This window comes from Crocodylus porosus, unplaced genomic scaffold (genome assembly GCF_001723895.1).
Source record: "Crocodylus porosus isolate Cpor-Errol unplaced genomic scaffold, CroPor_comp1, whole genome shotgun sequence".
NCBI lineage: Eukaryota > Metazoa > Chordata > Crocodylia > Crocodylidae > Crocodylus > Crocodylus porosus.
This window is the reverse complement of record NW_017728951.1, coordinates 16,437,099-16,459,535: the sequence shown is the minus strand read 5'-3', so window position 1 is coordinate 16,459,535 and position 22,437 is coordinate 16,437,099. Positions and strand designations below refer to the sequence as shown.

The 22,437-nt window shown below is 41.3% G+C and overlaps 1 protein-coding gene across 2 annotated transcripts in view; it reads left to right on the top strand.

Annotated features, from left to right (window-relative positions):
• ATRNL1 (attractin like 1) overlaps window positions 1–22,437 on the top strand; it is a 969,676-nt gene that overhangs the window by 473,470 nt on the left and 473,769 nt on the right. The window lies entirely within an intron of this gene.

The following is a 22,437-nucleotide window of genomic DNA, read 5'->3' as shown; positions in this document are numbered from 1 at the left end:
AAAAATTCACGATATTAAAGTGTGCCACAGGGTCTTTGAACAGGACTGGTGAGAGGGCAGTATTCTCTTCTTTGAAGAAATTATTGATGAAATTACAGGCTCAGCACTATATTAAAGTGCTGGCTACAATTTTAAAATAATAGTGTATGAGTTTTAATTTGTATTGTCAAAATGTGTTTGGTACAGTTGTTTATGCTGTTTAAATCATGAGAATTATTGGAGAGGAGGAAATTTGGGTACATTATTCTGAGGTACTGTTGAGGTGTAAATGAAAGAATATGTTACAGTCTCTGTTTAAATACCTGGTGTAAAGATGTTGCTTTATGTTGCTTACTGAGATAATAGGTTTAATATTTGGTTTCTTCTGCACTACCTCCCATATAATAAATCTATTTGTGGAGTTTTAGTATAATTTGCATGTGTTTTCTCTTGATGGGATGGGTCACTGTACCTTTGAAACAGAACTATTTTGAGATAGATGGATGTCAATAGTGACATTTCATGCATTGTTTTGAAAGGGCAGGACGAGCCTTTTTGTTCTGATGAGATGGAAGTGTGCCACTTGGCTTGTTCATCTGAACCTTGAGAGAGCTAGAATAGTGTTCAATGGTTTGTGCAAGTAATGGAACTTTATATCAGTATATCTCCTGGTTTCCTATTTGAATAATTAACCAAAACATTATTGCCTCTATTTCTTACCTAAAGCATGCAATATCTGGCAATAAGGTTGCAAACAGAAAGGTTTTCTGCCCCAGAAATGTAAGAAGATTATTAACGGCAGGCCCCCTGCTCGCCACTGTTCCCTGCTGCCCTGTTCGCCTCCCATCCCCCCATGACCTGGCGACACTCCCCCTGTGTACAGCGCTGTAGTGAGGGCAGCAGCACAGGGCTCCTCAAAGCAGTGGCGGGTGCAGGGGGCGCGTCACCAGGGCAGCAGCACGGGCGGGGGGAGCTAGAAGTGGCGAGGAATCCTGACGTGGTCCTGCTGTTTCCAGCTGCGCTGGGTCATGCCTGCCAGCTCCAGGTGCTCTGGGAAAGGGAAGCAGGACAGGAGCTTAAGCCCATAGCCTGCGCCTGCCCCAGGTACAGATCTGGGGGGCACAGTTTCCCCCCTGCTCCCTGAGAGTGCATGTGGCAGCGAGGAACTGGCTCTCCTCCTCCCCCTCCCTGAGACAAGCCCCAGCCCCAAACCCCACCAGGCTGGGCAGCGGCCCCAGCCCTGCCAGCTCCCTTCCTACAGGGGCCTCAGTCCCCCTCCCCACTTACCTGTTGGAGCTGCTCTGCAGGTGCCTGGGGCCACGTGCATGTCTCCACATGTGGCACCCCCTGTCTTTCTGCCTTCCAGCAACTCTTTACCCATGCTGGGGCATCAGTACAGGTGTCCTGCTGCCCGCTTAAACAAGTGGTTATTGCAATCCATTCTGATTGTTCCAGTGCTTCTACGGCTCAAGTGCCACTCAGGCAGTAAGATCACCCCAAGATGCTTACTGCGCAGGCTCAACTTTTTGTTGTGTATGTGTAGTGCATAAGCATAATCATGAGATTGATCATGTCATTTTGAAACTGGGGGGTGGTGCATGAGCGCCCCATATTGACTGACCACCACTGCAGTAATCAGGGCTGCCAACTGAAGTCTTTTTCCCCCCCCCTTTTCTTCTTCTTTTTTTTTTTTTTTTAACTGAAAACCTGCCTTATTTTACTAGCATGTTGTTACTGGCAGATGTTGTACATAATGTAAATGTAACCCTTTAGCCAGACCCCGCACAAGACCTGGGTTTGTGCCATATCAAATATGTTTGGAGATTATTAGTAAAAATAAACAAACACATAAAATCTTGGGTTGGTAATCCTACCTGATGGCAGCAATGGTTTTATACTGTGCTGCATCCCCCACTCCCTCCCCCAGGGTCCCCTAACCACTACCATGCTCTGGTATCCCTGACTGCACCCTGCCCCATGCTACCCCCCTTCCCCCAAGACCATGCCCCCAGTCTCCTTGTCCCATTGTGGTCCCCCAAAGAAAGACCAGTATTTTCCTACCTGCCACCATGTGTTCTAGGCAGATGGGACGCTGCATCAGGAGCAGCACCAAAGCCTCAAAGTGCCTTTGGGATGGTATGTTCTCATTTAGATACTAGATGGTGCTTCTTTGCTCCATCTGTGTGAAGAATGGCTGCTTCCAGATGTGGGGGAAAAAACCAGAACCCAGCTTTAAGCTCAGTGCACCTCCACACTGAGCACAGTGCATGCCCAGGAGAGGCACTGTGTTAATTTGACCCTGCTTGCCCAATGTCTGTATAGATCAAGCACTTCAGCAGGGCTTTTTGGTGCTTTTATCTAATAGTTGGTCCAGTCAGCTAGTTAGATAAAAGCATCGAAAAGCCCCACTGTAGCACCCCATCTATACAGATGTTGGACAAGCTGGGTCAAAATAATGTGCTTCCTCTTCCAGCAAAGTGCTGTTTTGTTTTTTTTCACATCTGTCAGCAACCAGTGTGAACATCTTGTTTTCTGACCATGGAGCTTCAGGGGCTCTGTTCTTTTGCAGAGCTGTTTTTGCTTCCTGATTCATAGACAGTGCAAATTTCTTATGGGATTGATTCACGAGCATTCTCCACCTGGTTATTTACAGAGTTCCCATACATATATGGATAGTTGGTGACCCTGGAAATAATGGCTGGTCACACCTTTTGCGGGAAGCTATGATAAACATGAGTTTAGTGTTATGATAGTTGCACAAAAATAGTCCTGTGAGCAGCATCTATTTTTAGTGGCAGGTTAGCTAGCGTCTAATAAAAAGAAACCAAGTCAAGCAGTATTGTGTGCTGTAGCTAAGTGCTAGCTGTAGGAAGGCCAGCGTTTGTAGTTGCCAAACTTTTTAAGGTCTCACAGATCACCTTGTACCATCATTTTTACCTAATGGTTAAAGCAGGAGTCAGCTCCAAGAGCTCCCAAATTGTACAGCATCAGTGCCTGCTGCTGGATAAATCACTTAACCTCTCTGGGTATTTATTCTTGTACCTGTAAAGTAGATGATAGTTGTATGAAATTTCAAATGGCAAATTTAACGTCTTTCCATTTGTTTTCTCTTTTTTCAGCCCTTATAACTAATTTTTTTTTCCTTGCCAGTAATTTTTTCTTGCCAACATTCATGACAATAATGTGGGGTGGAAAGATATTTAAATGACATCTGACATTTTCATTTAATCACAAGACAGAAGAGCTAGAGTTTTAAAAATAACCCATCAAATATCACATTGGCAACACCAGAAATGAATGTTTCAGCTGCTACCTTGGTACCTTTTTCATTTGATCCTTTTATATGCATCTTTCATTCTGTCCCTCTTTCCCAAGACTCTGCCCCATGAGTTCTCAGTGGAGAGGATGCAGATATGGGTCCTTGTAGTCATCTAGACAGGATTTGTTTTCTTTTTTTCTTTTCTTTTTCTGTTTAAAATATATATGTTGTGCTCTGGTCTTGATATTTAGAAAGACACTTTGAGCAGGCCTGGCAGCTCTGCCATATAACTCTCTTTCCCTCTGTGTATGATTTTGCAGGCTACTTATTCCCATATTTGCTGCTAGCAGGGCACATCTACATGTGCAATTAATACAAAGCAGTATCATGCCGAGTATATTGCTTCTAAGCACCATATGTGCGCGGGACTGCAGCATGTTGAGCCAGGTTGGAGCAGCCCCAGCTGGCAGGTTGCCTGGGAGGGCAGCCTGCCAGCCCAGGGCTGCTCCAGCCCAGCTTACTGTGTTGTGGAAGTGCTGGCTAAGGCTTGCTGGTGGGCAGCGCCCGCACTAAAGCAGCCCTGTGCCCCAGTCAGTCCTATCAGTGTCTGCACGTACGTTGCTGCGCATTAAAGAACTCCACTGCAGGATAGTATTTGTATTTACAAGTACTAACCTTCAGCAGAGTTATTTAGTTTAATGTGGCCTAATAGACAATGAGAGGTTTACTGAGATAACGTCTCGTGTAGACTCACCCTCAGGGTTCAGAGCCTCTTGCTGAGTTGGAGCAAGTGTTCAACAACAACAGCAAAAAACCAAACTGCATAAAGTAAAGCAGCAAAGGAGTTATTTCTCTCTCTCTCATTTTTATATTGGTAGAAAGCAGGGCAGGATGGCACCTCAGAGACCAAACTGGTTCACCGAGGCAAGAGCTTTTGTAGGCAACAGTGTACTTTATCAAATAAGGAATGGACTGTCATTTTATATTGGTTGTAGAGTTTGGTGATAGCTATAATATAAGAGCATATGTTATATTTTCTGATAAAAATGTAATTTTTTTGGCGTGTCTCATTAACTGTTCATCCACTGCACTCTTAAAGTAGCCATCGGTGTGGTTGCTTTTAGGAGAACTCTGTAATTATCAATATGATTAAATGAAAAAAGGAACAGGGAATGCTGCAGAGCAAGCCGCTCGGCAATTTTCTTTCCAAAGAAGACCTGTGAGATTTATGCCTTTTTGTCTAGGGATCTACCTAGATTGTGCCTGAAGTACACTGTGCAACAGTTCCTTTAATCTTGATCTTTTTGTCACGCCCCCTCCCCTCCCCTTCCCCTGCTGATTGGCCGAGGGGCCTGGTAGACTTGCCGCTCACTGATTGACCAGGAGGCAAAAACTGCAGTTGCAAATATGCTGCAGGTTTTGCCTCCTGGTTGATCAGCAGCAAGCCATGGGTTTGCTGGGGCTCCTCAGCCAGCCAGCAGTGGGAGGCAAAACCACAGCATATTTAAAACGGTGTTTTTTGCCTCCCAGCCAATCCGGACCAAGCGGCAGGGCCACTTCCTAGGGGAATTGTGGCAAATGTACTCCAGTTCAAAAGAAGAAAAAATCTACAGTACATTGTTAACTACACGTACTGCGATAGATAGCACTTGTGTTGCATTATTCACAGTTGCAGGAAAGGCATACCCAATCCATGTAGTAAGAAAAAAAAACCGTAATGCTTTCTGCAAAAGCCTGTGGGTGATAAGTTAAAGGGGCACTTGTGGCTCTAGAGCTCCAGTCTGAGTATCACTGGCCTAATTATTACTGTTGTTATTTGTCATTAACTTATAAACCGTATTTTTTAAAAATATCTTTCATTATTAAACATTTAAGAGTGCTTGTTCTACAGATGTGAAAAAATAGGAACACAGTGTGTCCCTCCTGTTGTAAAGAAAATAAAAACTGGGAAAGTTAACATTAAGCAGTACTTAAATTGGACTAATGGGGTAATATACATAAGGGTACACGAATGCATACATTTTTTTGGTAGCTGTATGTCCTGAAATGAATGGAAATATTTCTATGACACAAGGTGGGAGGAAAATGTATATCCAAATGGTTTAAACTCTGCTTCTCATTTTAGACTCTGTTCTCCCATTGATTTTACTAAAGCTTTACCTTCAGCACGCCATACTAGCATCACTATTTTGTTACTTCTTTATCCATATTCCTCTGTAACTGTCCCACAGTGTCTGTGCAGTTGTGGGGGAGGCATGCAGCGGCTTTCTTTGAAGTGCTTGTGTCAGCTCTTCAGTGAGAATACAGAAAGGATATGCTTTCTTCCCCATGTAACAGGTATATTACACAGCACTCAAGTGGTTAAATCCCATGTGAATCAATGAGAACAGATTTTCCCTTAGCTGTTACTTTTCCTTTAGCTATTGGGAAAGGGGAGAAAGCTATTTAATTCACATTGTACCTGTAATAACTACTGTAAGCTGATAATGCACTTTTTGTAAAATGATTACACTGATTTTTTTAAACTAATAACACTTCATTTATATTCCGTGGGCATTAACCACAAAACTGCATTTGTTTAGAAAATACTTTTTAAAGCTGAATTCATCTGTGGTAAGGATGGTGGTGGTAAAAATCAATTGCAGCTGTATTATTTGCAAAGTAATCAATTCACTTCTCCAGTCTAACTAGAAGAAGAATCCTGAGGGGCTGAAAAAAATTACACTAATCTAATATGCTTGGGTTTTGTCTTTGCTTTATTGTGAAGACTAATACCTATATTTTCTGATCTACTTCCTTTGAATTTTATTTAGAATTTATATAAATATGGGCTACTTAAATACTACTTAAATGTTGATATAAAATCAGCCTGTTCTTTGTGTTACCCTTTGCCTTACTTCAGCTTTTTGTACAAGTTAAAAAGGGTATTTAAATCATTTGTTTATATTCTGTATTTGAATTTTCATTTACCAGAGACACGTATAAACATAATGCAAAAATAGGTCAGAAGGGCTTATATGCATCTTATATGCATGTAAATCACTATGATTTGAGTAGTATTTCAATTATTTTATGTATGTCTGAAGTAGATTCAGAACAGAAGCCTCAAGTAACTTATGTCTTCTTCCTCAAGCATCCTAAGAATTATCCTATCCCCAAAATATTCCAAGTTTATTGTTTGATTTATTATTTATTATAGCACTGTGCACATGCATGGACTACTAAAATCCATGCCCCCAATATCAAAGGCTTAAATCTAGGGACCAAATCTTGCAAATGCACATGTTGCACTGTGTTACTTTTGCGTCTCACTGAAACCATAGGAACAGAGGATGAAGGACTGCAAGGAATCATAGGAACATAGTGCATAGGACTGCAAGCGGGCCTTCTTGGTCATCAATCCTCATCCCCAACTACAGGCAGCCACATGGTGTGATTGCACTGGTGAATTTATCAATCTTTTAAAATCACTTTGGCTCCTTACCCCTTCCTTTTCCACAAGTCCTCTTGTAGTGGTTTTCACAAATCTTGTGTTTTTTCCTCTTATTTTCCAATCTAAATGTATTCCACAGACAGTTTCAATTACTTGCTCTTGTGTCACCATTGTCTTTTATCTTAAAAGGTCTTCTATCCTCCTGAGATGTGTCCAGATGCATGAGGTACCTCCCAGTCCTGTGTTCTCCGGCTGCGAGGGCATGCTGCCTGAGCGTGTGTTGTGCCAGTGTTTTTTCCATGGGTTTTTTTGACCCCTGGATATTCGGGGGTCAAAAAACCTGCCGGGGGGGGCAAAAAAAATCAGAACAACACAAGCTTGGCCAGTACGTGCTGCTGAAAAGCAGAGCTAGTCCACCCAACATTTTTATAGACAGCAATTCCTTTGTTATCCTTTTTTGATCAGCTAAACAAGTCAAGATCTTTTAGTCTCCTTTTGTGAGAGAGACCTTATATTCCTCTGATCTTCGTGATAGTCTTCCTCTGTACCTGTCCTAGTGTAATTCATCTTTTTGAACATGGGCTACCAGAACTGTACGCAGTAGTTCAGATGAAGTCTTATCAGTGCCCTGGATCATAGCATTAATACATCCTGTCTCTACTAGAAGTAATCTTGCCTGATGTGTCCTAGGATTGCAATTACCACTTCCATGGCTGTAGAACATTTGTGGCTCTAAGTCACCATGTGATCAAATGCTACACCCGGGCCTTTCTACTCTTCTGTTGTTAGCATCCGATGAGGTCCCAGTTTATAGCATAAGTCCTTGTAATAGACCCTAAAGACATGACCTTGTACGTTTTACTGTTAAATTTCATCCTGTTCCTATACTCCAGTGGGACTACTCACTTTAAACCCATGAATAAGTGTTTATGTGAGCTAGTCCTTAATAAAATGAATGTTTCATGCTGTATTAGAGGAAACATAGGAGCATCAAACTGGAAGGGGTCCTCTAGGCCACTGAGTCTGGACCCCTGTGTTCACAAGGACCTGTTAGTAAATAAAACCCCACAAATCAACACCTCCCACATGCTCACATAAGTGCAAGGAACAATAACCAATACACTGAGAACACTCTGAAACAGGGATGCCAAGGATGCTGCCCAGGGTCCTGTATGGTGCTAATCTGTTGTGTCCATGGAGTACATGCTGCACACAGGGCTGGCGCACACAGTGCAGCATGCCTGATGAGTTGACACCCCTGCCCTATTCCATGCAACAGAGCAAGGGAAGTGCCAAACAAGGACATTGCCAAAGATGGCCACTGCAGTGACAGGGGAGTAGTTAATATATGCTCAGAAAATTTTAGGAAATGGACCACACACCATGCTACATGAAGACTGACCCCCCCCCCACACACACACACAACACACATACACGCAGTCTGTGCCAATCTCACCACAGGAAAAATGCATTTCTGATCCCAGCTTTAGCAATCGGCATGGCCCTGTGTGAAAAAGTAACACCTGTAGCTGAAGACCTCAAGAGTTTTCTAGTACAAGCAGAAGGAGCAGTGTCCCTTAAGTCAATGCTTCATCCTTGTGTAGATCTTGTGTAGACATGCTGAGTATGAGAATATTCTCCGACAAAGGGTACATACATTTAGCCTTGTTTGGGGCAGTCTAAACGACTGGTTGTGCAAGTGTTTTCAGGGCTTAAGTCACCCTTAAAATGACATGTTTGATTCAACTTTAGTTCTCGTCAGATGAGAACTAACTTTTCGATTGGCATGGGGTTGCATTCACAGCACAGCTCCCCAGGACTGTACTGTTTTTACCCTCCCAACCCTGACTTGGCTGTTTTCATCTACTTCCCTGGACAAGTAGCCCTCCCCCACAATGTGCCTCCAGCTACCCACATCTGCTCCTGCCAAGCAGCAGACTAAACTGCCTGCACCTGAGCTGTGTCTAGTGAACTCTTCTTTGCACTCAAACAGTTTAACTCATAGGTCGTGTCCAGGTGAGTGCAGCCAAGTGGTATGTGGATATCCAGTGGTCAGAAACAAACTCATGGGGGAAAAAAAGGAGTGGTACACATGGGGGCAGCATGAGCTGCTCAAAACTGGAGCCTGGCCAGCTGGAGCCACACTCTGGCTGCCGGCCAGGCCCTGAGCAGCAGGATCACTGCTGCTGCGGCCCCCAGAGGCCCCCAAGACCCCAGGTAAGTCTTCCGCCAGCACCTGAGTAATTTGCTGCACAACAGAGGGCACAGGTATGGGCATTCCCTGGGGACAAGTAGCGGTGTCGCAAGATGTGCCGCCACTAGTTGTCCCCAGGGAACCAAACATCTATACTCGTATGGACATGGCCATACTTATTGGTCCACTTCTTCTCAGTGCCTGTAGAGCTTAACAAAGATGCCAAAGTGAACTTTCTTTCTAGATATTTTTTTGCCAGATCCCTGTTTTTGTACATTACTGGTGAAGCTGCTTTCTGCTGCTCACTCTGTACCTAGTGGCTAGATATACATAGACGAAGACTCTCCATGCAACACATTTCAAAAGCACAAATGTCTTAATGAAAAACCATAAATAAACTGATATTTTAAATAAATTTTTAACAAGATGCCAGCTTGGTTGAATTTCATCTTGTTATATAACCAGTAAAAATCCATATTTAATAGATATACCTAGATTCCCTTTTCTATGCTAATGCCAGTGTAAAATTATACTGTCTAATTTACAAATGATCAATCAGATCATTAAGTGTAATTTTATTTGTGAGATGCTTTCCTGAAATTTATCATTTAAAAATGATGAAGTATATGCTATTATGAAGTAACTGAGTAAACACAGCTGGTTTTTAAGGTACCATTGCTTTCTAATCAAGTTCACTTTCATTCATTCTTGCATTCGTGTAATAAAGCAGTATTGGGATTGCACGTAATAGAGAAATGTTTTGCTGTTTTAAAAAATCTTTTTACATTGCTGTTGTTTTAGTTTTTTATTTTTTTGTCTGGGTGATTTTTTACTTTGGGTATAGGAAGGCTTTTTGGGGAGAATATTGTTGGTTTTTAAATTTTGTTAGGCTTACATTTTTTTTTAAAGCTTATTTTCATCAAATATGAATTTAGGTTCTGTTTATTTTGGAAAATGATGGCCAGAGAAGTCCAACTGTAAATCAGAAAGATAGGAAGGGAGTTCCTTATCTTTATATTGTTGAAGTACATTAAAAAAGTAACTGTAGTGATGGCAGTTACTTTCACAGACTAGAGTGGGATTTCACATAAGGAATCTGCTGTGCTAAAATTAATCATGTTTTCCATGAGAAATAATATCTGGTACAAGCTGTAGAACATGGCATCATGATTGTAAGAGGTAATAGAAGAAAAGAAAATCAACCTTTAAAAGATTTTTTAAAAGGTTTCTGTATGTAGGGAAAAGAGGAAGTTGTCTAAATTAACATGCTAATGAATATTCTTTTAAAGATATAGTAGTAGCAACTGCTCTCCAGTTAACATTAATTACAACACACATTAAAAATCAGGTAATTAAATATCTTGTGTAGAATTAAAAGAATACCTGATTGTGAGCAATGCTTCTCAAATATTAATTCCCCACCACTTGCAAATGACTTTAAACTGGGTATTGCAAGTAGCTCATTGATTACATACCTTTTCTGGTTATGATTTTGTTGCAAAAAAACCACTAATGGAGGAGGGTAGCGTATGGCCCTAAGTTAGAAGCGATTTTCAAAATGCGGGAAGCAGTGTTTGCAATTTAGCCATACTGGATTAAGTCTGTGAATCTCAACTTCTGTCTGAATTTTTGATTGATGGGTAGTTGGCTTGGTCTGAGTGGCTGAAGGCAGAAGCTCAGGATGCTTAGTAGGCAAGGTGTCATGTTTTGCCACAGAAATTTGGCCTCCCTAGGTGGAACAGTTAAGTGGCTCAATTTTCTCCAACCATTACTAACTTCATATATTTTCCCATTTGTTGTCAGTTCTGGGATGGCTAACAGTTGTTTGCTTTTATCTCCACATTTCTGTCTCTCATTTTTTCCTATTCTGTGGACACTTGAGCAGTGAAAAGCTTCTTCCTCTGGGCTTTAGGGTGCATGGTCTCCCCAAAACCTTTCACAACCATCACCAAAGACAACCGTTTTTGGAACCGTCACTGGAAATACAAAAGATGGCAGTTTCAGGCATTCCCATCACCCTCCTTCCCCTCACACCCACACAGTTCTGCTGCTGCAAACAGTCAAAGCTTTGCCAAGATGGAGAAATAGGTAGATGTGGAATTATCCAAAAGGGATTCATAAGTGGACAAAGTACACTTCCCCAATCTGTTTGGTGGGAAATCTTTAAAAATCTCTTTCCCAGAGAAAGAGGCATTAAGGATTTTAGCTGCTAGCATTTGAACAAAATCCTACATAAAACAACTTGAGTTATTTCACAACCAGGATTTATGATTCCCTGGTTAAAGTGAGGGCTAACAAACACTGTTTATCAGTAACACTTCAATAGTGCTTTTCCATCCTAAAAAACGTAAGTAGTTGAGACAGTATTTCTACAATGACTACTAGAAACCTTTCACAGCAGCAAATTAACTTCCTGGCATTGCTCCTGAAGCCCCACAAATTGAGACTTTTCCGCACTCACTAGACGCTAAGAGAACTTTGGCTGACGGACTTCATTGGACCAAGCAATTCAGGCCATTGGACCAAGCAGCATTTTATGTTGGTGGCTAAGAGATCTAAAGGTGCAGCGGTATTGGCCCCATGGTTGTCTAACTACATCGTGGGCTGTATAAAACTAGCCTGAGGAGTACCTGCTCTCAGTTGTAAGCAGGGACCCTGGTTTTCTCTGATTTAAAAAAATCTTGAATTTTTGGTTAAAAAAAAAAGTAATCCCAAATCCACATTTCTCTGTGTTTTAAATGAAATACCACTAATATATAGATACGTCTATACTGGTGTTTCATTTTTGATCATGGGAAAATGTGGATTTGAAGTTACTTTTTTTTAAACCAAAAATTGGGGATTTTTTTAAATCGGAGAAAACCAGGATCCCTGGTGATAAGCACATAGTCTGCCAGAGCCCAAGCTACTTCCTTAGCATCCACCCCTTTGCTAAACATTAAACCATTACAGAAGCCTCTGGGGCAGATGCTGACACTGGCAGAGCCATTCTGTAGTTGCTGTTCACTTTGCCATAAAATCCTTTTGAGGGTGCCATGGGATAGGAGGATATAAGCAAGGTATTAGGACGTTAGTGGAGGCTCAGGCTCTTCCGGCCGACCCTCACTGCCCAACCCCTTTGTCAAGAGGTAATCACTGTAATAAATTTGTTTTTGAAATGGGGTGCCACTCATTTCACAAAGGTTTTGGAGGGGGTATCTCGAGTCTAAAACAGGTTACAACCAGTGACTTACAGGGCCTCTGAGACCTGCCTTTACGTAAATGGGCACAGCTTTGGAGTCATCTTGTTGTGTATGGATTTTGCAATGTAGAAGTAAGGCCATTTCTTTTACCTTTAACCTCAATACATAGAAGTGGACACATCATGTACTGGACGAAAGGAGAAGTGCTGTGTAAGGGCTACTGATAACATATGAAACTAGCTGAATCTGGTCAAAAAGGAACCTTGAAAGGGGTACAAGGACTGGTTTTTTTTTTTTTTGAAGCAGACTACTTGGCAAGAGTATATAGAGTATGCAGTCACAAAGGTTAAACTTCGGTGTTCACGCGCACAGTGCCACCTGATTGGATAGAGTAGCAGTTTAGTTAGTAGATGATTGGGTATTTTGATGAGCACAAGCTAAGGCTAATGTACTAAAGGTATAAAATAGTACTGTATCTAATAGGCGGGGTGCCTCCTCGGAGGCACCTTGCTGCAGCGAATAAAGATTCTGTATCTGACTCTGGGTACTTGCTCTGCCTGATCATTGCCCCAAGCCTAGAGCAAATTGCACGTGGCTTATGAGTGTAATTCATAATAACCTGTAAGTGAGAAGGTGTATTCTCAAAGGAGAAAACAAAGGAATTGGAATTCTTCAAGATGTATTGTCCACATGCACATTTGGGCCCTGCCTGCCTTCCCATCTTTTTGGGGTCAACTAAGTATAGAACTCTGCAGCTGAGAGGAGATTGAGGAGCAAGGAGCGTGCACCATACTTTATCCCCACAGCAGAAGTGCTGGAGAAGGGATTCAACTGGAGCTCCCTCTATGGGTATGGCAAAGGCAAAATATCCCCAGAAAGAATGCAACTCCTGAAATTAAACTGGAGCAAATGCTAACACCTTTTAACCTACCAGTATTTAAACACTGAAAAAATATGCTCTATTCCAACTGAAGGGTAAAGTGATGTAGGTCGGGTTTGATATTTTTAATGTGAAACTCTTTCCTGACATATTTCATAATTTTTTTTCATTTGTGATTAAAAAAAAATTATAAATATAAGAAGTGAAATTACTTCCACTTGTTTCTGGAATAGGATTGGACAAAGGCTACCTGAAAGAAAATAGAGGGCAGCACTTTTAGCCTTGCCAGTGGAGCTTTGGGATTGTTAAAGATGAAAATGAGCATAGTACTTTTTCCCCAAAGAAACTCACTGTTGCGTGTGTAGCAGCTGAATTAAATTCATCGTAATAATGTAATGAATATTTGCCTTCTTAAATTCTGAGGGTCTAGATATTTTACTATAGTTACAGCTAGTTATTTTAGTGGAGGAATGCTGATGTGTAAGAAAAGATATTATAATTGGCATTGAAGTTGGGAAGGAGGAGCTGTAATTTCCAGTTTTAAAAATACTCCTTTTTATTAAGCAATGATCATTAAAAAGCAGTTAATGAGACTGAAACAAGAAGAACTCAATTGTTCTATTTTTCAACCTGGAAGTTTTGTATGAATGTTTTAAGAGCAAATGAAATAGGTCTTTTACCGATTGACTCTTCTTCCCTGCTAGATCATTGACACTTAAAGCCCTTTCCTTCACAAGGACTACTCTTGCAGTTGGTCTATACATACTCATTAAGCGAATTGATTTTTTTGCCCAGCTACTTAGTGGAAGATAAATTGGTACCACCTCCAGTTCTCTATGTTTCTTAACTTTAAGATTTTGGAATAAACAAATGGGGGGGAAAACCCATGGGAATTAAATAAGTCCCTATATTTTGTGCTTTGATTCTAATGACAGGGCTAGAATCCCAATTATATGAGACATTTCAGCAGTTAATCGATTTTTATTCTTAGTTACCTTTTTCGTTAATCACACTGATAAGATGATTTTCATATACTCAATGTGTACCAGTGCTAATAGAATGTAATCAAATACTACCAGCTTTTTAACAGCAAAGTTGCTCATTTGACCTGAAAACAAAGATTATTAAATTAAATGCTCTTGTAACTTATAGAGTGCTTATTAAAATTATTGTTATAGCAGGTAGTTGATCTGCATAAAAATCTGAATTACTTTTATGATTAAATAGAGGTCAACTGAAGTTCCAAAGTGATTAGTTCATGAGATAAATATTGCCATGGAACATCATGTTACGTTGATGCACGTTTATATTCAAATAATGTCATATGTAGAATGATTTTACAGCAACATTGAAATGTCTGGATCAATGTATTTAGCTTTCTAGTGACATAATTTATTATATGGCCTGCATTATTATTAAAAAGATTATTGAGCAGTTCTCATACCCATACCAGTAAATTACAATACTAACTGAAAATGTTAAGCTGTCCCAAAGTTTTGAATGTAAAGTTCCAGGAATTTTAATGGAAATTAGCTATCCAGATCCCTTAACTGCCTAGGTCATCTGTATTTGACAGGCTTCCTACGAGGGATGGGATTTTATGGGTTGACTGTTAATTAAGAATGAACAGGCTTCTTGACTTAAAGATATTTTCAAGCTATATCCCAGGAATTCAGTATGTGACCCATTCTGTAATAAAGTGTAAAGAAGAAAAGATAGATTATCAGTGCTGCCATCTCACCTCCAAAGTTACAGTTTCTGTGCAGGAAAAGGAAAGAAAATGGGAGTAAAAATGTTCAGATCTTGGTAGAGTTTCAGTAACAAAACTTAATCAATTACCTATTTCCAAATAGTTCTGAAACTAGTGATGATTCCCTTTTTGTCCCTTCCCAGTAGTTCTCTTGGTTGGTAGGGTCACTGCAGGTGTTTTAGATTGTTGTATGACATCCATTGGTATATATGAAGCATGATTTGGTCTATGGTGGGGTCAGACTCTAAGGCTAGGGACAGACATTCATTCAGGAAGGCAGAGGCTGAATTGATTCAGTCTTTGCAGGTTAGTCTAACCTGGCTAGGCTAAATCAGTTTTATAACTGGACAGATATCCCAGAAATGCAGTCACATGGCTGCAGTGGCTCAGGCCAGAAGCAAGGGGGCACTACAGTAGCCCTCCCTTCCCTTCTACAGAGCTGAGCTGAGGGGGGAATTGCGAAGCTCTGGCTGAACACTATGATTAGGGAGGGTTTGCCTCCCTCCTGAACAGCCCATCAGGGAATGTTTATCACCCCTAACTCAGTGTTTATCAGCCCATCAAGAACACAAAGGGACATTACCAGCTACCTGTAGATTCTGCCTTTGTCTCCTGTGCCACAGCAGGGACCATATCCAGGGTGTGGTCTACTAGCTAATGCTGAGAGGTATCTGTCAGAGACCCGGGGAATACCTGCCAAGCAAAGAGTGGGGAGGGAAGTGGGGGGAGCAGAAGCCAGGCAGATGCCTATAGAGATGGAGGGGCCAGCCGTGCTGTGGAGCAGAGAGCCCTGCCCAGCCCAGAGACCGTGCCAGGAAGCTGAGGGAGTCTGGTTTTAAATTAAACCAGCAAGGGGTCTGGGACAGACATTGCATAAACCGGTTTGAGCCAAATCACTGAAGTCTGATACTACATTCAACCAGGTTTATCTCAAACTGGTTTCAGCCATTCTCAAACTGGTTTATGTGCACTGAACATCTATTCTGTTACAGGTTTAAACCTGTTTCTGGTCACTTACCAGTTTATGTATAATGTCTGTCCCTAGCCTAAGACTTGTACAGAAATTTGCCATTGCAGTTAATGAGTTGTTTTAGCCCAAATGTACTAATCATCTTTCCAAAACACACGACTAAGTCAAAGGATAATATTCTGTAGTGAAAAAAAGAAGGAAGTGCCATCTTGCAGAGAGGAAAATACTTTGTGTTACTGAGGATAAGAAAAGTAGCTCCCATTTCTCTTCTTGTTCTTTTCTGGCTATTTATATATGATGAACTCTTATAAATAAGCAGTACTCTTTCACATGAAAGAAACATTTTCTCAGCAAATGCTTTTGAAGAAAATGATATTTGATCTGAGGAAGAACTTAAGCTTATCATGTCTTGGCTGAGATATAGCTTGGTCCTCACTATTTTGGAAACAAAGACACATCATCAAGACATATTTATATTTCAAAGCAAAACTGGAAAGTAATAAATATAATTTACATGTAAAATGCAAGTAATTTAACTTACGTTTTGGTTTAATCATAATTATAATTAATTAGAAAATGTCCTAAGTAATGCATTTTTATACATTCCAACTGGAGATATATAGAACATTTTTGTGACCTTTAACAAGACTCAGAATATTATGTATCTGTTGGAATAGGATCCATTTTAATGCCTGTGCTGACCTAATGCTTTTATCAGGCACTAGACATTTTTGGGGGTTAACTGCCAAACTTCCTACTATTACCAGGGATAATATTTGATTAACCCTGGACCACAGATAACTGGGTCCAATCAACATTTTCAATCCTGAACTTCAGAAGCTTCAGTTAAACTATTTCTTTTCAGGAAAGGTTCCAAGAGCCTGAAAGATGCTCAGCAAATCCCGTTATTAATCAGATAAGCATTGCTTTTATTTACTGTCTTATCAGTAAAATAAAATAAAATCATAACCCAAATGCTATAGGGCCAAATTCACTAGTGGCATGAGGGGGCCCAACTCCATTAATTCGAGTGCATCAGTCATGCTAGGTGAATTTGGCCTCTATTTTTTATACACTCCTTCAGTCCTTCAGAGGATATTTCTTCTTTTCCTTCATATTTTACTTAGGTATAATCTTAGTTGCAGTAGAAAAATCACATGAGCCTCCCAAATTCTCTTTATTTCAGTTATGCTTCTTGTAGTTAGTCTTGTGCTTATCACAAGGCAGTATAAAAGGCTGTCATGGAGACACCAAGTAACACTTCAGAACATGATTTAGGAGTGGCTGTGAGTTGAATCTTAAAACTCAACCATGCCTTTTTAGATAGCCCTAAGAAAGCATAGGTGTAAAGCTACAATGTCTTTAGGCCAGTATCAGCAGGAATTCTGTACTAATCCCCATCTGCCTTTACTGATCCCTCTCTGCCCCACTAGCTGGCACATGATGAAGTAAGCCATAACCTTACCCCATCAGTAATGCCCTTCACTTCAAGATGAGGGAGCAATCTCTGTGCTCAATTGTCTAGCATGCAAAGCAAGTGAGCCTTACAATCTTCTATAAGGAACAAGCAAGATCTTTCCCTTGTTTTACCCAGCCTCCACTCTGACCAGTTACTTCCTTCTGTTGAGTCTGGACTAATTAGGTGTTTAATTAGTGTTATGCCAAAATAACAGCTACAGGTCCTGGTCAATGAAAGGGTGGAACTTTGCCCCTTTGACCATTTACAGCCCCATATCCTTCATCTAATCACTGTTAGATTGGACTGGAGAATGAATTGAGGTATGAACTGACTAATTACCAATTGCTCCACAAGACTACAAGTGTTAAGGTTCACAAATGAGATGGTTTATTTAACTGAAACTCACACCCTCAATACAGTTAAATATCAAACCCGTAACTCTAATTCAATAATCTCAAATGAAGGAAACTCAAATTTATTTAACTGGGTTGGGGAAACTTTATTCAACAGTTCGGCACCATAACACTACACTCATGTCTTCGGTATCAAGGAGTCACCGGGCCTCAGATAAATCTCTGGGAGGGACAGGAAGGATAAGTGTGATATTTACAAGGGGATAGAGGGCCGCTACTAGAGTGAATGCACGCTCAGCGGGTAATGCCATGGAACCAACCCTTGCTATCCCAGTGAGATGCCTTATGGTGAAGGACATTTCCCTAGCTCACGGCAACCAAGTTTAAACTCCACACTCCAAACTGTGATTGGTCCGTCTGCACACACCAAGCCTTTCACAATCCTATCACTCTTTCTTCTCTCACTCTGCACTATGCCAAACCAGTGCCAGCACACACTCACTTACCATATGTGACATCACTTACCACTCCTCAATAACCACACGCACACACAGCTGTCAGTCACAGTGCTTTTTATAGGGATTGTGCAGTCCACACTTCAGAGGCACTGCACACGTTCCTCACAGTGCACACACCATGCTATACTGGGTGGATCTCAGGTGATGACATAATGGTATTAACATAGTTCACGTAGAGGTCAGACAGTGACCTACCCAAAAGCATCTTAACCGTGGACCAAAGAACATCTCTTGACCTCTACATTTCCACTGCTAGAACAGTGCATGTTTACTCTTTGGAGAACGCTTTGCTATCTCAGGCAAGAACATGCTAAAGACAAAGCAGTGTCGTTATGCAAAACCATCACCTCACCAAGACACTTGAACCCATTACCTCAGCAGAAGAGGCCTGGGGGTGTGCAGGTGCTAAGGCGTGGTTGATATCCAGTAGGTCACAAGTTTGAAGCTATAGCAGAAGCATTCACAGGACATGTCCAGATGAGCGTGGCCATGTGGTATGTGGTGCTGCAAACATGTTTTCAGTGTCACATACTGCACAGTCTGGTATTATCCATGCTGCAAGGGGTCAAAAAAAGCCATGGAAAAAAACCCTGGTACAATGAACACTCAGCCAGCATGTGCTGCTGAAAAGTGGAGCGGGGCTGCCAAGTGCTCTGTGGCTACCGGCCAGGCTCCATGTGGCAGAATCACTGCTGCTTCAGCCCTGGGAGGCCCCCAGGATCCTAGGTAAGGCTGCTGGGGTCAGCCCAGTGTTGGTCCCAGCCTTCCTTACCCCACCCGGGGCAACTTTCCATATGCCAAAGTGCGTGTGGCATGGGCTTTCCCCAGGGACAAATAGCAGTGGTGCAAGGTGCTCTGCTGCCATTTGTCCCTGGGGAACCAAACATCCATGCACATACGGATGTGCCCGCAGTGTCAGAGTCCAGTGTAATCTGTGATTTCTGGTAAATACCTTGTCACAAGGACATAACCAAGGAAAGGAACCTCACCACCCTTTGATCTTAGCGAGATTACGTCATGCTATAATTACAGTGCCCAGTCTTAAATGTATTTTCTCTTATGTATAGCTCACATACCTTAGGTATCTTGAAGTAAAAAAAAAATCCCTTTTTAGCAATGAACACAACACTGAAATCTCATTGGTTTCAGAACTGAAGCAGGAGCTCAGCTGTGGTTCTAAATAAATGTTGTGTGAGGCCAAGCAGAAATTAAAGATCCTTTTATCAGCTAGCATGACTAAGACCTGGCAAGACATATCAGCTTTAACTCATTTTTCATATCTTCCTTTATCCTATTCACGATTTAATGTTTTTAGCTTGTATTAAAAGGCTATTTCTCACAAGATACAGCTATTTATATTTATGATTGGAGACATTACTTTTATGAATATTTCTTCAGTCAATTTCATTTTGCAATGATGTTTTCTGTGTTATGCTTTTTGCTAGGCAAGAGTATAAAGAAAATCTCTGGAGTTGCAAAAATTTTTTATATCATTCTGTTCAGTTGTATCATTTAATAAGAGATCATCCTGAGCTGCTGAAATTTTTAATCCATCTACCCATTTATCTGTGTAAATCATTTAGTCAGAAATTAGGTCTTGTATCACACTGGGATGCATTTCCATTGTTTCATGATAAGCTGATTGATGAAACTAACCCAGCCAAAAAAAAAAAAAATTAAAAAATCATGGGCTGACTGCAATAGATGGCCAGTATTTCCCAAAGAAAGCAGATTTTTCACCCATTTAGATGTCACCATAAAGAAAGAATTTTAGCATAGCTGTCATAAGAAGTGTGGTGAACTGTGTTGAGTCTAGTGCCTACTACTGGACAGTTTCCAGATATCTATCGTATCAAGGACATCAATAGTGATATTTTTTCTAAAATTATGGTTGGAATGCAGCAGCTTGAATGTAGAGTCAGAGGTTATGGAGTGTGAAATAATGAGTAAAACCTACTGAATTCCATACTGCAAAATAATTCAGCTGTCTTATCAGTATCTTATATCAGGAAGTCAACTTTCAAACTGAGATGAGTTCAGTGTTTGGTTCCAGGTTCCAGAACAACATTTCTGTCCAAGTTGTTATCCTCAGTGAAAAATTCTGTTATTCACAGTAGACAGAATAGAGAGAGGTAAGTTAAATGTATTATCTGAATTGAGAGATGGCAGAGGAGGGTGTCATGTTTAAGACTAACTTGTTCAAAAAACTTTCATAGGATACAGTCTTCTGCATCAGATAGTATGAAAGAATATGCAGAGATTTTGGGTACTAAATAGAAAGAATAAAGTAAATTAAATATAAGAATAAGGAAAGGAGGAGGAAAGGATTTGGGGAGGGGTTACTTTGAGAGAAGTGAAGGTGTTTTAAAGAGATAAAAAGGGGTAAACAAAGCAGTTCATTCATTGTGGGACATATAGATTATAAAACCTAATCCAGATAATGGGATAAAAGGTATGGCTGTTATTGATTTAGCCAAAGGCTTCAGCTCTATTAACCACGAGGCTCTATGGAAGACCTTAATGAAGCTTGGCTGCCCAATGGAATTTATTGTTGTCCTACAGTGGCTCCACTACAGAGCTTTTTGCCATTCAAACTGGCGTCAAGCGGAGCTGCGTGATTGCACCACTTTTGTTTTCCATCTTTTTTGCGGTCATCAAGATACTATCCATGACTGCCTGTCACATGGCATTGGCATTTAGTACAGGATGGACAGGAACCTTTTCAACCTCTCCTGCTGCCGTGCCAAAACCAAAGTTACTTCGGCCTCGATTGTGGAACTCGAGTATGCTGATGATTGTGCTGTCATTTCACATACTGAGGAGGACCTACAAATGGCCTTAGCTGCTTCTCTCAAGCATACCAGTGCCTGGGACTGACCCTTGACATCTGAAAAACTAAGGTGCTTCACCATCCTGCTCTGAGTCAATCAGCTTCCCCTGGCAAAAATCCTCATTGATGGACAGGAGCTGGAAAATGTTGAACACTTTGCATATCTGGGCAGCCATCTCTCAAAGAAGGCCAGCATCAATGAGAAGACCCGGTATAGGATCTGATGTCCCAGCTCTGCCTTTGGAAGACATTGTGTGTTCGACAATCACAACACCAGGACCCAAACAAAAATCTTGCTATATAATGCTGTGGTAATCCCAACTCTTGTCTATGGCTGCAAAGTTTGGGTGATCTACAGGGACCACCTGAAAAGCCTGGAACATCTTCACTACCTCCAGAAGATCCTTGGCATAAAGTGGGAAGATTGTCACACAGCTGCCAGTGTCCTTATTGACACTAACAGTATCAGTATGGAAGGGATGATTATTCAACATCAGCTATGGTGGACAGGGCACTGTTTGCGAATGCCTGATGCATATTTACCAAAACAACTGTTATACTCTCAACTCAATCAAGGACAAAGGACACACAAGGGACAGAGGAAATGCTTCAAGGACGCACTCAAGGCAAACATTAAGAAATATGGCATTGACACCACTAATTGGAAAAAACTAGCTCTGGATGGGCTACATGGTGACACCTTGTGAGAGAAGACGTCGTACTTTGAGGAAAACTGTCTTATTTTGGAGACAGAAAAATGGCAAAAATGGAAGGAAAGGAAATAAGACCGAGAAATATGTGGTCTGACCCTCCCTTTAACTACCACATGTGGAGTCTGCCAGAGATTGTGCTGGTCTGGGATTGGCCATTTTAGCTATCAACGGACTCTTTTACTTGACCTGCGGGAGTAAACATCCTCAACGTGAGGGATCGCCAATGACAAACGGGATAAGAATCAAGAAACTCTTTTGAAACTATATTTAACACAATCCAGGCTGTAGGTTATATTTTGTTCTGTAAGTTTGTGTTCAAGATGGTTTTTAAAAGTTTTGTTGTTTAAGAACAGTTACTCCAAGGTCAGTGATGAAACCTGCAGAGATGTAGAAGGATGCTGCTACATCGGTGTCCATTCATTCTTTCACATGGAGATTGCCCATCTGGCCAGTAGAGATAGCAGAGGGAGACTGTAAGCAGGTGATGGTGTATGTTAGGGCTGTGCAAAGCTGCGGTTCCCTGATTCGATTTGGCGGAGATTCGGCTCAATTCAGTGGCTGAATCTCCAAAGCTGAATCAAATCAGGAGACCTTTTAATCTCTCAGAATTGAATCGGAACCCTCTGAATTGACTTGGAGAGATTTGGAAAGATTCAACAATTCAGACATAGACACAGCTTTAAATGTTTTTTTCTACATACCTCAAGGTACCTGGCAACTTGTGAATACTGCAGTGGTGAAGCAGATGGAGCATCCCACAGGAGCACGGGGCTCCCCAGCATGCTCAACAGCAGACCTAGAAGTGGACCAGCAGCACTTCCAGGCCCCCCCCACCTCTCCAGGCCAATGTGGTGCCGATCTTCAAGAAAGGGAGGAGAGTGGAGCCGGCTAACTACAGGCCCATTAGCCTGACTTCT